This window comes from Theropithecus gelada, chromosome 17 (assembly GCF_003255815.1).
Source record: "Theropithecus gelada isolate Dixy chromosome 17, Tgel_1.0, whole genome shotgun sequence".
Classification (NCBI taxonomy): domain Eukaryota; kingdom Metazoa; phylum Chordata; class Mammalia; order Primates; family Cercopithecidae; genus Theropithecus; species Theropithecus gelada.
In genome coordinates this window covers 6444061-6456849 of record NC_037685.1, presented here as the reverse complement: position 1 = coordinate 6456849, position 12789 = coordinate 6444061, and positions in this window count along the sequence as shown.

Genomic DNA, 12789 nt, shown 5'->3' with positions numbered 1-12789 from the left:
CCGTCAAAAAAAAAAAAAAAAAAAAAAAAATATGGCATCTGGCTTTTCTCTAAGGGAAGGAACTCCAGCAAATCAGAGGTAATAGTATCTTTATAACCTAATCATAGAAGTGACATTTAATCACTTTTGCCATATTCTATTTGTTACAGGTAAATCACTAGATATTGCCTGCAATTAAATGTAAGAGATTACACAAGTGTATGAATACCAAGAGATGGAATTATTAGGGGCCATCTTATAAACTGCCTTCACAGTTGAATGTCTGGATCCCAATAATTCATGGTTTTTTGTCTGTTTGTTTGTTTTCACATGTTAAATGTACTCTACCCCTTCATGGTCACCAAAAGTGACATACCATTATACCACCAGCTCAAGGTCCAGAATCTTGCCATCTAAATCAGGTCCAATTATGCACAAGACTCTTAAGATAGTTCCCTAACTACAGCACTTTGAGTATAGTTTCTCTCATACTGAGCAGGATTACCATGGTTATAGCTATCATTCTGCCTGGGAGGAATTCTTATTTTGGTTTAAGTCATAATTTCATATATTGAAGCTCCATTTCATTGTCATCTAAACACGTCTGTCTGTGGTTCCTCTTAATTTGTGAAACCAAGGAAACAAATTATCTTATGCCCCATACAACTAACATAAAATAGTGAGACAAACAGAGGACAACTTCTATAAACATTCCTATTCAAAAGGAGTGAATAAGGAAGACACAAACGAGTCTCTGGTCCATAGCAATTCTGAAATCCAGCCAGAGAAATACTGAAAGTTCTCTGATTAGATATCAAGGCCTGGGAATAAATCTTCATGCCTGTCAATTCTGCTTCCTGGGATCTTGGTTCTACCCTCTGAGTCATTCTCGATTCTCACAAAAAATAACATTTGTTTGCAGGTGAGTAGTTTTCTCTCTCTACCTGTTGACAGTAGAATTTTGGAGGTACAACAAACTCTTTTCATTTTGTACTCTCCGTTTTTTGTTTTGTTTTGTTTTGTTTTGTTTTTTTTCCAGTCCAAGCTAGCAGTGTTTCCGCTAGAAATTTTTCAATAACTTTTTCAACCGCGGTTGAATATCACTGGGTTAAACTCCATTAGACAAAACTGCATCCATAAATGCCTTTGAGATAGACTTTTAGTACCCTGGGCTTCTACTAGGAGAGCTGAAGACAAACACTTTAACTTTCTTAGAGGATCTGCTATTGATTGGGAGGAACTGCGAGGTATACTCTCAATCTTTTTAAGAGCCTTTTGTAGAAATTATGAGTACTTTGAGGCACCACCTTTGAACTTCTGAGAACTTAAGAAAAAGTTTTTCAGATACATCCTTGAGTCCATCTCTAGTTCATATTTTCCTGACAGGCTACTGAATTTGAACTTTTTAATAAAACATTTAAGTCTGGCATCTTTTGCCATCAGAAGAGGATAAGGATTTTTTTTTTCTTCAAAATAACAAAGATAGGATTCATTTCTATGTAACAATTTTTCCATCAATTTATCTCTTTTCTATCACATTTTACTATTAGCAGTAAGGAAAACCCAGATGGCAACTTCAGTGTTTTGCTTGAGAACTTGCTTAGGTAGATCCTTAGTTCACAGTTTATTAGGCATATCTTCTTTCCACATAACTACAGATGACAATGTTGTCAACTTTTCTGCCACTATGTAACAGGGATTCCACTTTCTCTAGTTTTCAATAATGTTAATCATTTCCTTTTAAGATCTCATCAACAATCTTCTCAAAGTCCAGATTTCTACTGAGAGTCTCATCAAAGAAGCTTGGCTTTTCTAAAGAGACCTCAAAATCTTTCGAGTCTTAACCCACTTCCTGATTCTAAAACGACTCTCAAGGTTTTAGATATTTATTACAGCAGCACAACACTTCTAGGCAGCAAAACTTGAATTGGTATCTAATATTATATAATAAACAACTGCAGCATTTGGCAGCTTAAAACAACAACCATTTGTCATCTTATTGTTTCCATGAGTTTGGAATCTAGGGATGGCTTACCTAGGCACCTTTGATTCAGAGTATTTCAAATGCTACAATCAAGGCTCAACTGGGAATAAAATACTTTTAAGCTCATTCCTGTGACTTTTTGCAGGCCTCAGATTTCTGTGACACATGTTATTTGTAGACAGCATTATTTAGCCTATGGTTTTTCAATAGGGTAGCTCTTAACATGGCAATTTACTTTCCCTAGAGCAAGTGAATGAGAGAGCAATGGAGGGCAAGCAAGATAAAAGTCATCTTTTTGTAACCTAATTTTAGAAGGGGCATCCACAACTTTGCCATATTCTATTCATTAGAAGTGAGTCACTCAGTCTAGCCCATAATCAAAAATGAAATTGTATAAGAGCATACATATGGGATGTGAAATTATTAGAGGCAGTTTTAGAGGCTGCCTACCATACTTGTGATATAAAAAATTCAAGTATTGAATTCACATTTTTCACATTTGTCTGACAGTGAATTCATATGACTTCCAAGTTTATTACAATTCTATGTTTCTATGAATGTTATCATTTACAGTCAGAGTTAGAGTGCAGAATTATTTTTGAATACATTGTTAAAAATTGAATGGATTTTGATATTTTTAGCTTATTTTTTCCTTCAATAATAAAGACTCAATAGATAAGAATTAATTTTTTTGTCAAAATTCTGAATATTTTTGTAATTTTAAAGTATTTTAAGCTCTTCTATCTTCTACAAACATTTTAAATTTAAAGTAAGGTTTTGTATTTAAAGAAATTTTTAAATATTATCATAAATTGTCAAAAAATGTACCAAAATCTTCTCCGTTTCATAGTTGTTGTTTAAATGTGATTTTCTCAGGGCAGGCAAACCAAAATTTTTAAAAAACTAATTTCATAATGGTATGATTAGTATAATTTTGTAATTACAAAGAGTTGTGCATTCATTTTTGGCTATCTGTCACTAACTAAATCTCTTAGTGCAGTTTACAAAGTCTGAATTAAGGCCTTGAATTTCCAGTCTACTTCTTAAATGAATGAGCCACATCAATTTGTATTTATTTAAAATAAACATTTTTTAATAATAATTTTCTTCCCTGTATGAAACTATGAAATTTTTATTGCTTTATTTAGCATAATTTTTAAAGTAATGAAGCAAGCATTCCAAACTCCAAGCACCCATTTTCTTACTTTTTAAATACAATATTTCTTCAAACTGAAATATTAACTTATTTCTACTATAATCTACTATAGCAGGCCAGGCGTGGTGGCTCATTCCTGTAATCCCAGCACTTTTGGAGACCGAGGTGGGTGGATCACGAGGTCAGGAGATCAAGGCCATCCTGGCTAACATAGCGAAACCCCGTTTCTACTAAAAATACAAAAAATTAACCGGGCGTGGTGGCGGGCGCCTGTAGTCCCAGCTGCTCGGGAGGCGGAGCTTGCAGTGAGCGGAGATGGTTTCACTGCACTCCATCCTGGGCGAAAGAGCAAGACGCTGTCTCCAAAAAAAAAAAAAAAAAAAAATGTATACTATAGCAAAGATTGTGAGGAGTAAGATAAAGATAGACACATTTCTATTTTAAATAAGAAAACTGATTAAAATGTATATGAATTTATCAATACCCATGGTTATTTCAGAACTCTATGAAGATTTTTTTTTTAAACTTTTTGTGATATTCTAAATTGACCTTTCAAAATCCATCAAATTGGTGGTTAAGTTATAGATATTTGAATAACTGGACCAGAGCAAATATCCTGAATGATCCCATTACGTTAAAGTAAATAATATGTTTTATTTCACCTCTATTATTGTAACCAGGATATGAGCAGGTGAGAGTCACATTTATAGTGTCCATACTATTACCCTCTCAAAATTAATATATCCTGAGCCTTAAACACACACATACACACACGCACACACACACACACACACAAAACAAACAAACAAAACAACCTCTCTCTAAGCCCTTTCAGTACAAAGTATGCATCTGTGTGATTGGTTGCTGGGTTAAGAGGTTGCATAGATTACTAGATCGAACCACACTTTACATCCAAATTAATGTCACAACTATAACAAATTGGGATGCTCAGCTATTGTCAAACAATGTAGGGTCCGCGTTGGCAAATTAGTTAGTATTAGCATATAGACCTTTTGGCAGGAAAGGAAAGCTTTTTACTTAGAGCTGGGCATTCTCTAGGATTTGTCAACTCAAATCTGCCACTGGTCTCATTATCTCATTTGTCTTATTTAAGCTGAATTGGCAGTTATGTCTTCATGGCAAATGTTTGTTTTTACAAATGAGCAATGAAGCAGAATCTGGGAGACACAACCCTAAAACAGCTTTATGACAAGTTTTGAAGGCATTTCTCGAGAAGGATCATTGATTTAAAGCCATAGAAATTTTGTTGCCCCTCTTGATTTCTTCTCATATTGCAAGCTTGTGGCTATTTAGGACACCTGACAGAGAAATTAGAGTTTCTCGTGTCAACTGGACAAAAATGTATTGAGCTTTCAGAACGTGAAAGACTGGTTAAATGACACTGACTAAGCTAAAAAGTAAGCAGTTCTTTACAATTCTTATTGTTTTAGTATTATAAGTTAAAATCTCTTTAGGTGATGCTAGTTAGCACCATCATATATCTTATGTACCTGTGTGAATATCTATATGTATGTACAAAACCAATGTGTATATGTACACTTACATACCTATGTGACATCACTTTCAACAACTCTCAACAAGGAATTTTAGAAAATTAGGCAATAAAGTGACTATTTTCTTTCCATGGGACACATAAACACAGGCTTGTATGAATGCAAACACATACAGCCTCAGAATAGTACTCTGTGTGTATGTGTGAAAGTAATGTGTTAACAATAGTATGTATATAAACTGTTTAAAACGTTTGTTAAGACTACATCAACAAGGTTATACTACGTGTTACAAAAATAATGCCATACACAATTGCTAGCAAAAATATAATAACAAAGGTGTTTTGGTTAATTATGTGGGAAACCAAATGTAGAAAAAAAAACAATAAATGCTAAACAATATGAGTTGTTCTTAGGATTATCTGGCTCTGTAATTTTACTTTAAGCCGTGTTCTACAAGAAACACTTGAAGATCTATGAGATAAGTGCTCCCATTCTCACCACAAATTTTTATGGACTTCATATATTGTCAATGCTGAAAGGAGTATCTTTGCTCAAATTTACAGATAAATGGATTATGGATAAACACAAAATTTCTCATGAAAACAACAAAATAAACAACCTTTTACTTAAATAACAGAAAAATATGTTTCCCTTACAAGTAAACAAAAGTTGTTATGAATTAAGTAATCCCTCCAATTTTTATTAAAAATGTGATAAATATGATGTAGGAAAATTTGCTACACACACCAGAGATTTGATGTCCAAGAGGGGCCATGTGTTTCTGTCACAGATAATAGTTTATATGGATTCTTCTTCAGGTTATGGATATATTAACACCAAAATTTTACTTACTCCAATGTCAGTGACATGACTAGAATATCATGTGTGGATTACAATAGAGTTTCCACAAGTAAAAGCACTAGTAAATAAAATACTAGTCTTTAGTGGGCAAAAGTGAGAATATATTAAATCAGTATTTGTCTATATTATCCGGAAAATGTATTTCCAAATACAAGGAAATAGAATATTTGTAAATATTATTATATTTAACTTTATAGTTACATTTCAGTCAATTCATTTAAAAATATTTTTAATAGTTCACTTAAAATACAATTAGTATATTTTTTGCTTTGTATATTTCTGTCTTCTTTATATTTATAGTTAGAAAAAAATAGACAGGATGCTCATTTTTCATGATTAGCCTCAGTGAAGTTGGATAAAAAATGTTAGTAAGCACTGGCATATGTACAGGATTGTGCTTTACAGAATCTGTGACAGGGATTAGCATGTAGGTTTCAGAAATGAATTTATAGCTCATTTTCTTTATCAACACCATGCAGAACATTATGCTACAAAGTATTGCAGTCCAAAATATGTAATCTAAAAGCTATCCTGAGTGATTGTCAACCCCAGAGTACCAAAGAGATAACTACATTTTTGAAAACTTATAGTATGCTACTTCAAAGCAGATAATTATTAAAAATACTATCAAACACATTTTGGCAATCTCTCAATAAGCAGTGATTACTGCCATATGACTGGATTTAGAAGTAAATTTCTAAAACTTATTTTTAAGCTCTATTTACATTAATTAGCTTGAAAGTAGGATAAAATTGCCCTTTCCAAAATGGAACCCACTTTTTAATGAGCTAAACAAGTCAATATTTGCAAAAAACTGAGATGGACATGTTCACTTCAAAGTGGTTCCTAGAGATTATGAACCAGTGACTATAAAATATCAAAAATCATTAGACAAAATGTAAATCATATTCTTTAAAAGAGTGGATGTATATGCCATAGAAAAACAGAATTTCTGTGAGGTCAGAACAAATTGGAAAGACAAAGCTTGGACAGTAAGCAGCTGTTGAAGCTGCTGTGTATCATGAATTCATGTACTTTGTGAAGGGAGGGAGACGCTGAGAATCTGTTGACTTGTACCTGTGTTGGCTGGGGAACTAGATAGGAATTCACCACACATGAAGTATAGAATAAAGAAAGTTCTATAGCATAAAAAAAGGATAGTTAACTAGAAGACAATTTGAAGACAGTCTGACAGTAAGGGAATTTTGTCTCTCATGTTTCGGCTCTTGGTAGAAGAAAAATAAAAATAGCTTCTTATGAGATTTTATGGCAACTGACTAGTAGGAAAACTGAATTTTACACTATTTGTCTGGTTCAGAAATACAAAAGAAAATTTAATTTAGAGTAGACTGGGTTTGTATTTCCTCCAAATTTCAGGCAGAAAAAACAAAACTAAACAAAACAAAGGCACTTATCCTCTCCAGGCAACTGACCCCAGAAACAAGCCTCATAGAAATGCTATAAAGAGCTATAAAAAATATGAAACCCAATTAAAAATCATAAAATAATACAAGAAATGAGTCTCCATGAGTGATATGCAGCAGGAAAAAATTAAAAATACTAGATATTAAAATATTATATATTAGAATTATTACATATTTGGTAGACTGAATATTAGACCTCAAATATGTTGACATCTGAATTTCTAGAACCTGTGAATATGTTACCTTATATGGTAAAAAGAGGCTTCGCAGATGTGATTAAGTTAAAGATTTTAAGATGGAGACATTTTCTGAGATTATCCTGTAATGCTGGATTATCTTTATAAGAGAGAAGCAGTAGAATTAGAGTCAGAGAGAAAGAGATCTGTTGAAGGAAGCAGAGACTGGAGTGATGCAGCCATGAGCCAAAGAGCCAAAGAGCAGGAAATTCCAGACGCCATAGTGGCTGGAGAAATAAAGGAACACATTCCTCTCTGGGGCTGCCTGAAGGAACCAGACCTGCCAATATTTTCGCTTGAGCTCCTTAAGATTCATTTCAGACTTCTGTTCTCCACAACTTTAAGAGAACACATTTGCCACGAAGTTGTGAGTTGTGGTCATTTGTTACTGCAATAATAGGAAACTAATACACTTTAAAGAGTGAAATAAAAACTGCTTAATGTGCTTAAAGTATTACAAAAGAAATTGAAAATTTTCTCAAAGAGAGAAAACTAGAAATAGATAGAGACCTGTGAGGGGGACTAATTAACCAACTTATTGGTAGAGATGTTAACAAATGTAACAACTCAAATTAAAATTCTACATAAGGGTTAAATAGTAGAATCAGCACAGCAGAAGAAATGATTAGTTAGATTGATGATTCATCTGAAGAAAATATACAGAATTCAATACAGAACATCAGAAAGATAAAATATAAAAAGAGGTTTAAGAGATATGGGACCATTGGATAAGAAAACATAATACGTATCTGAGTGTAAAGTGATTGGAGAAGGAAAATACTGGAAAAAACTTAATCTGGAAAATTTCCAGAATTGATGAAAGATGCAATTTTCTTGAAAAGCATTCAGTTACATCTTCAAAAGAACTTCATACTTATATATATCATGACCAAACTGAAGAACACTAAATACAACTAGAAGACAGCCACATAATATTTACTGCACATATATGGTTGAAATGACAAAACATTAAGATATTTCAGGAATACGTATTACAGAGAGTCAGTGTTTTACACATACAAAAAAAAGAGTCTTTTTCAATGTTATGCAAAATGGAGGAGAAAAGAGTACCAAGGTATATGTTCAAACATCAAACAAAAGCTTTACATAGTAGAATGTGACAGTCACGTGATGGGACAAAGTACTGTTACTCTTGATATTTTATATTTAAAATGTAAATGATAAATTGTAAAAAAGGAAAACCAATATGACAAAAAGTTAATCACAATTTTATAACGTGCGCGCACACACACACACACACACACACACACCTCACTTCTCTCAAAACTATTTTCGTCATTTTATCTTACCAACAACAGAAAATCACTCATTTTTCTCTTATTTTCACCTTATTATTCTGCTTAATTTCAAGACATTCCATAAGCAGACATATATCACCATTGACACCCAGTTACCCAACTTAATGTGCTTCATTTAAAAAAAAATCTTTTTTTCATACCACCAGAAGGTTTTAAGAACTTTATAAAAATTTTTACTGCTTTGCATTTCTTATCATTCAACTCAACCTCTGCAATACATACAACACACTCATGTTTTCTACCCAAATCCATTAATCTTTCGAATCTAACTGAAGACGCCACTTTGTCCATGACTATTCCAGTACTAATGAATACAAACTTGTATAGTATACCATTGGAGAAGAAAACAAAAGAAAACAAAAATAAACAAACAAAAATCCCTACACAATTTTGTTATGTGAGTCTGAAACAGGAAGGCTGGCTTTCTAGTGTGATCTGGTCTGGAGGAGAACAAAAGCCCTTACTCCAGCTGGAGCTTACCTAACTTTCAGCCAATTAGCAACAACAGATCCTAGATACTGTTAACCACAAGTTTATGGGGTTAGGGACTTCTCTGAAGCCCCATATGCACAGTTAGGACTTAGCCTAAACCTACAATTACCCCATCTTCATTATAATACTATCAATCACACCTAGGTGGAGATTTAAAATGCCAGTGCTACATGCGATGTATAAAGAAACATGTTAAAGCACTGCACAAGTGTTATAAAGGGCCCTCCCATACATGCATTGACATCACTCCTTCCCATAGGAAAGGTGTATAAAATTAACTCCCACACTGCTTTTGGGCAGCAGCCCATTCTTTCTTTTTATGGTGCTGGTTCCCGTGTGAACAAGCTAAATAAACCTTTTCCTTGCAGCTATACCTGATAGTCTCTCTGGATTTCTATCCTGGGAGGTTGCAAGAACTCAGGGCACCAGTAACAAGTCCATGAACTGATGTTTATGAGAAATACGTGAAATTAAGAGGCTTCATCTATAGACTCTTGGCTTAATCAAGCTATATCAACCCTATATATTTTCTTAAGATGTAATCTTCCCTTATTCAATAAGTGATGAGTACAGACGAGGTCTTCATGTACCCCAGGAAAAGGATTATTTCCTGTTTATAAAATATGCTTGTTTCTTTGAATAAGAAATTAATGTCTCATATATGGTAAAATAATAATATAATTGGATATAACTAAACACCTTTAAATTCTGCCCTGAATAAATTATTAAGAAGTGTGAAAATAAGCTACACTCCAAAATAAATTTTTTGATACATATATAACTAAATTACAAGAACATATTCCTTTATCAAAGTGCAGACCACTAGCAAAAGGAGAAATAACTGTTTCAATCATTGAAAAGTTACAGCTTCAGGCAGTCAGAGGACTAGACAGAAGACTAGACTAGTAAGGTCTAGGCTAGATACAGTGAGTGAAAACTTCCTGTCTTCAAATTCCAATTCGTTACAATTAAAAGACTTAATGAGCAATCTTGCCCAAAGAATAAGGCATATATCGCTAATTTGAGCAGTTTTTATGTTACTACCTCCTTACTAAAAACACTGTAACCTAATGTTTCATGTATATACTGCATTGTACTGTTCTACAATTTCATCGGTGAGAATGGCACATCTTGTACTCAAAACACTTCCCACTTTTTTGAAATTTCAATATTGTAAACTTTAAAGAAATCCCCTCTTGAAGCCACAAAACTGCGTTCCACCAAGTTTCAACAAAGAGAGACTGCTGTTAAAAATGAAAAACTTGTTAGTTTCTGTATTAATTGATGGGGATTGTATGCCCCATTTGAAAACCAGTTAATGTTGTTTATTCATTCCACCTGATTCCAGAGTAATCAGCTTTCCGTATTAGCAATTGCACAATCTATTTACAATACATACTAAAGCTAAATATTTAATTATAACACGAAGAGAGTGAATCTAACTGTAGATACTATTTAGTTTTTAATTGCTAGTATTCCTCCTTTCTTCTAAAAACAACTGTCTCTTCTTTGTTCTTCCTCTCCACCTGTAGCATAAGTCCTAATGTAAGCAGACATTACCCATTCCTCTACACAGAGTGACTGTAGAATAAATGGACCTCTGACAAAAACTATAAAAATCTCTTCATGATGATTAGGTCACAGCATAGACAAGTAAATGGAGCAGCTATATGTGAGATTTCTCCATTATTTTCATCTGAAGCTAGTAGAAGGAGCTTTTCACATGAGGTTCAGCTGTGAGGTTTTGTGTCTCTGGTAGTTACTGGTGCCCATGTCTCTCACTACGAGGAGAAACCTAATCAACTTTAGAAAAAATAAAGCCCAAATTAGAAAGAGAGAGGCAAAGAGGAAAGTGCTAAAGTATAAATTCTTGACTGTAAGAAAGAAGATACATTTTACTATATTTTAATATTTAGAGAAACCCAATGAAGTATTGTTATTACCATTGTAGAGAAGAAAAATGGTCTCAGAAAAGCTGAAGGAATTGTGCAAATTCAATCTATGATTCGATTGCACCAAAGCCAAGTTCTTAACCATTACATTATTGCTTTAGTTTCTGCTGCTATTAACAGAATTCCTGAAAGTGGGTGATTTGTTTAGAAATAAAAAATTATTTCTTACAGTTAGCTGAAGTCCAAGGCTGATGGAATCCTCTGGTCATATCAGAGGGCCTTCTGGCCAATGGGGATGGGGACTCTCTTTGCAGAATTCCAAGTTGGTAGAGGGCATCACATGGCTAGGGGGCTGAGTAGGCTAACTCTGGCCTTTCTTTCTATTCTAGTAAAACCACCAGTGTGATTCCCAAAATAACTCACTACTCCATTAACCCAACAGTCCTCAACGTTTTTGGCACCAGGGACTGGTTTCATGTAAGACAATTTTCCCACAGACTGGGGGATGGAAGTGGTTTCAGGATGATTCCAGTGCATTACATTTGTTGTGCACTTTATTTCCATTTTTTAATTGTATTAATTAATTAATTAATTTATTTATTTTTGAGACGGAGTTTCACTTTTGTCACCCAGACTGGAGTGCAATGGCACAATCTCGGCTAACTGCAACCTCGGCCTCCCAGTTCAAGCTATTCTCCTGCCTCAGCCTCCCAAGTAGCTGAGGTTACAAGCATGTGCCACCATGCCTGGCTAATTTTTTGTATTTAGTAGAGATGGGGTTTCACTATGTTGGCCAGGCTGGTTTCACACTCCTGATCTCAAGTGATCCACCCACCTCGGCCTCCCAAAGTGCTGGGGTTACAGACATGAGCCACCACTCCTTATTACATTGAAACATATTTTGAAATAATTATACAACTCACCATATCGTAGAATAAGATGGAGCCCTGAGCTTGTTTTCCTGCAACTAGGCAGTCTCATCTGGGGGTGATGGGAGACAGTGACACATCGTCAGGCATTCATCATCAGATTATTATAAGGAGAGCACAACCTAGGTCCATTGCATGTGACAATCTGATGCCGCAGCCCATCTGACAGGAGGCAGAGCTCTGGAGGTAATGCAAGCGATGGGGAGTGGCTGTAAATAAATACAGATGAATCTTTGCTCAATAACTCACTGCTCACCTGCTGTGCAGCCCAGTTCCTAATGGGACACGGACCAGGGGCCATGGTACTGGTTCATGGCCCAGGGATTGGGGACCCCTGAATTAACCCACAAATTTATGTAAGCAGAGCCCTCATTACCAATCACCTCTTAAAGACTGCACCTCTCGGTATTGCCACACTGGGGATCAGGTTTCTACATAGTTTTGGAGAGGACAAACATTCAAACCATAGCAACTATATTCACTCACTGTTCTCTGAGTGAAACTCTGAAGAAAAAGAAAACTTTAATGAACCAGTGCTTCAGCTTTCCAAACATCTTTAACGAGATGATTTAAAATTTATGTAGCTGACATATTACCCTTGATGTTAGTAAATGAATCTGCTGGTTGCGGGGATTGATGATTGCCTATGGAAATAAATGTGATGAAGAACAACTTGTGAATTATTTTGCTTTTATTATTTGGAGACCATGCTTATATTCCTGTGCAGGTTTTCCTATTTGCCTTTACAACAAATGAGAAATAAATAAAAATAGGATGTAAATAAAAAATCATAAGGTGGTGATACATGTCTTAATTTATTATTTATTTATTTAAAAGAGTGGGATTTATTATGTCCATGTAATGTTGTTACAGGAATTTAAGAAACTTAAGATGCATGGAATAATAATAGAATTTTTTTTCACTATTTTTCATTATTCTCTTATAGTCGAGCTTCATTTTTGCCAAAATTGATATATAAAAATGGAGTTCTCTCTCTTTGTAT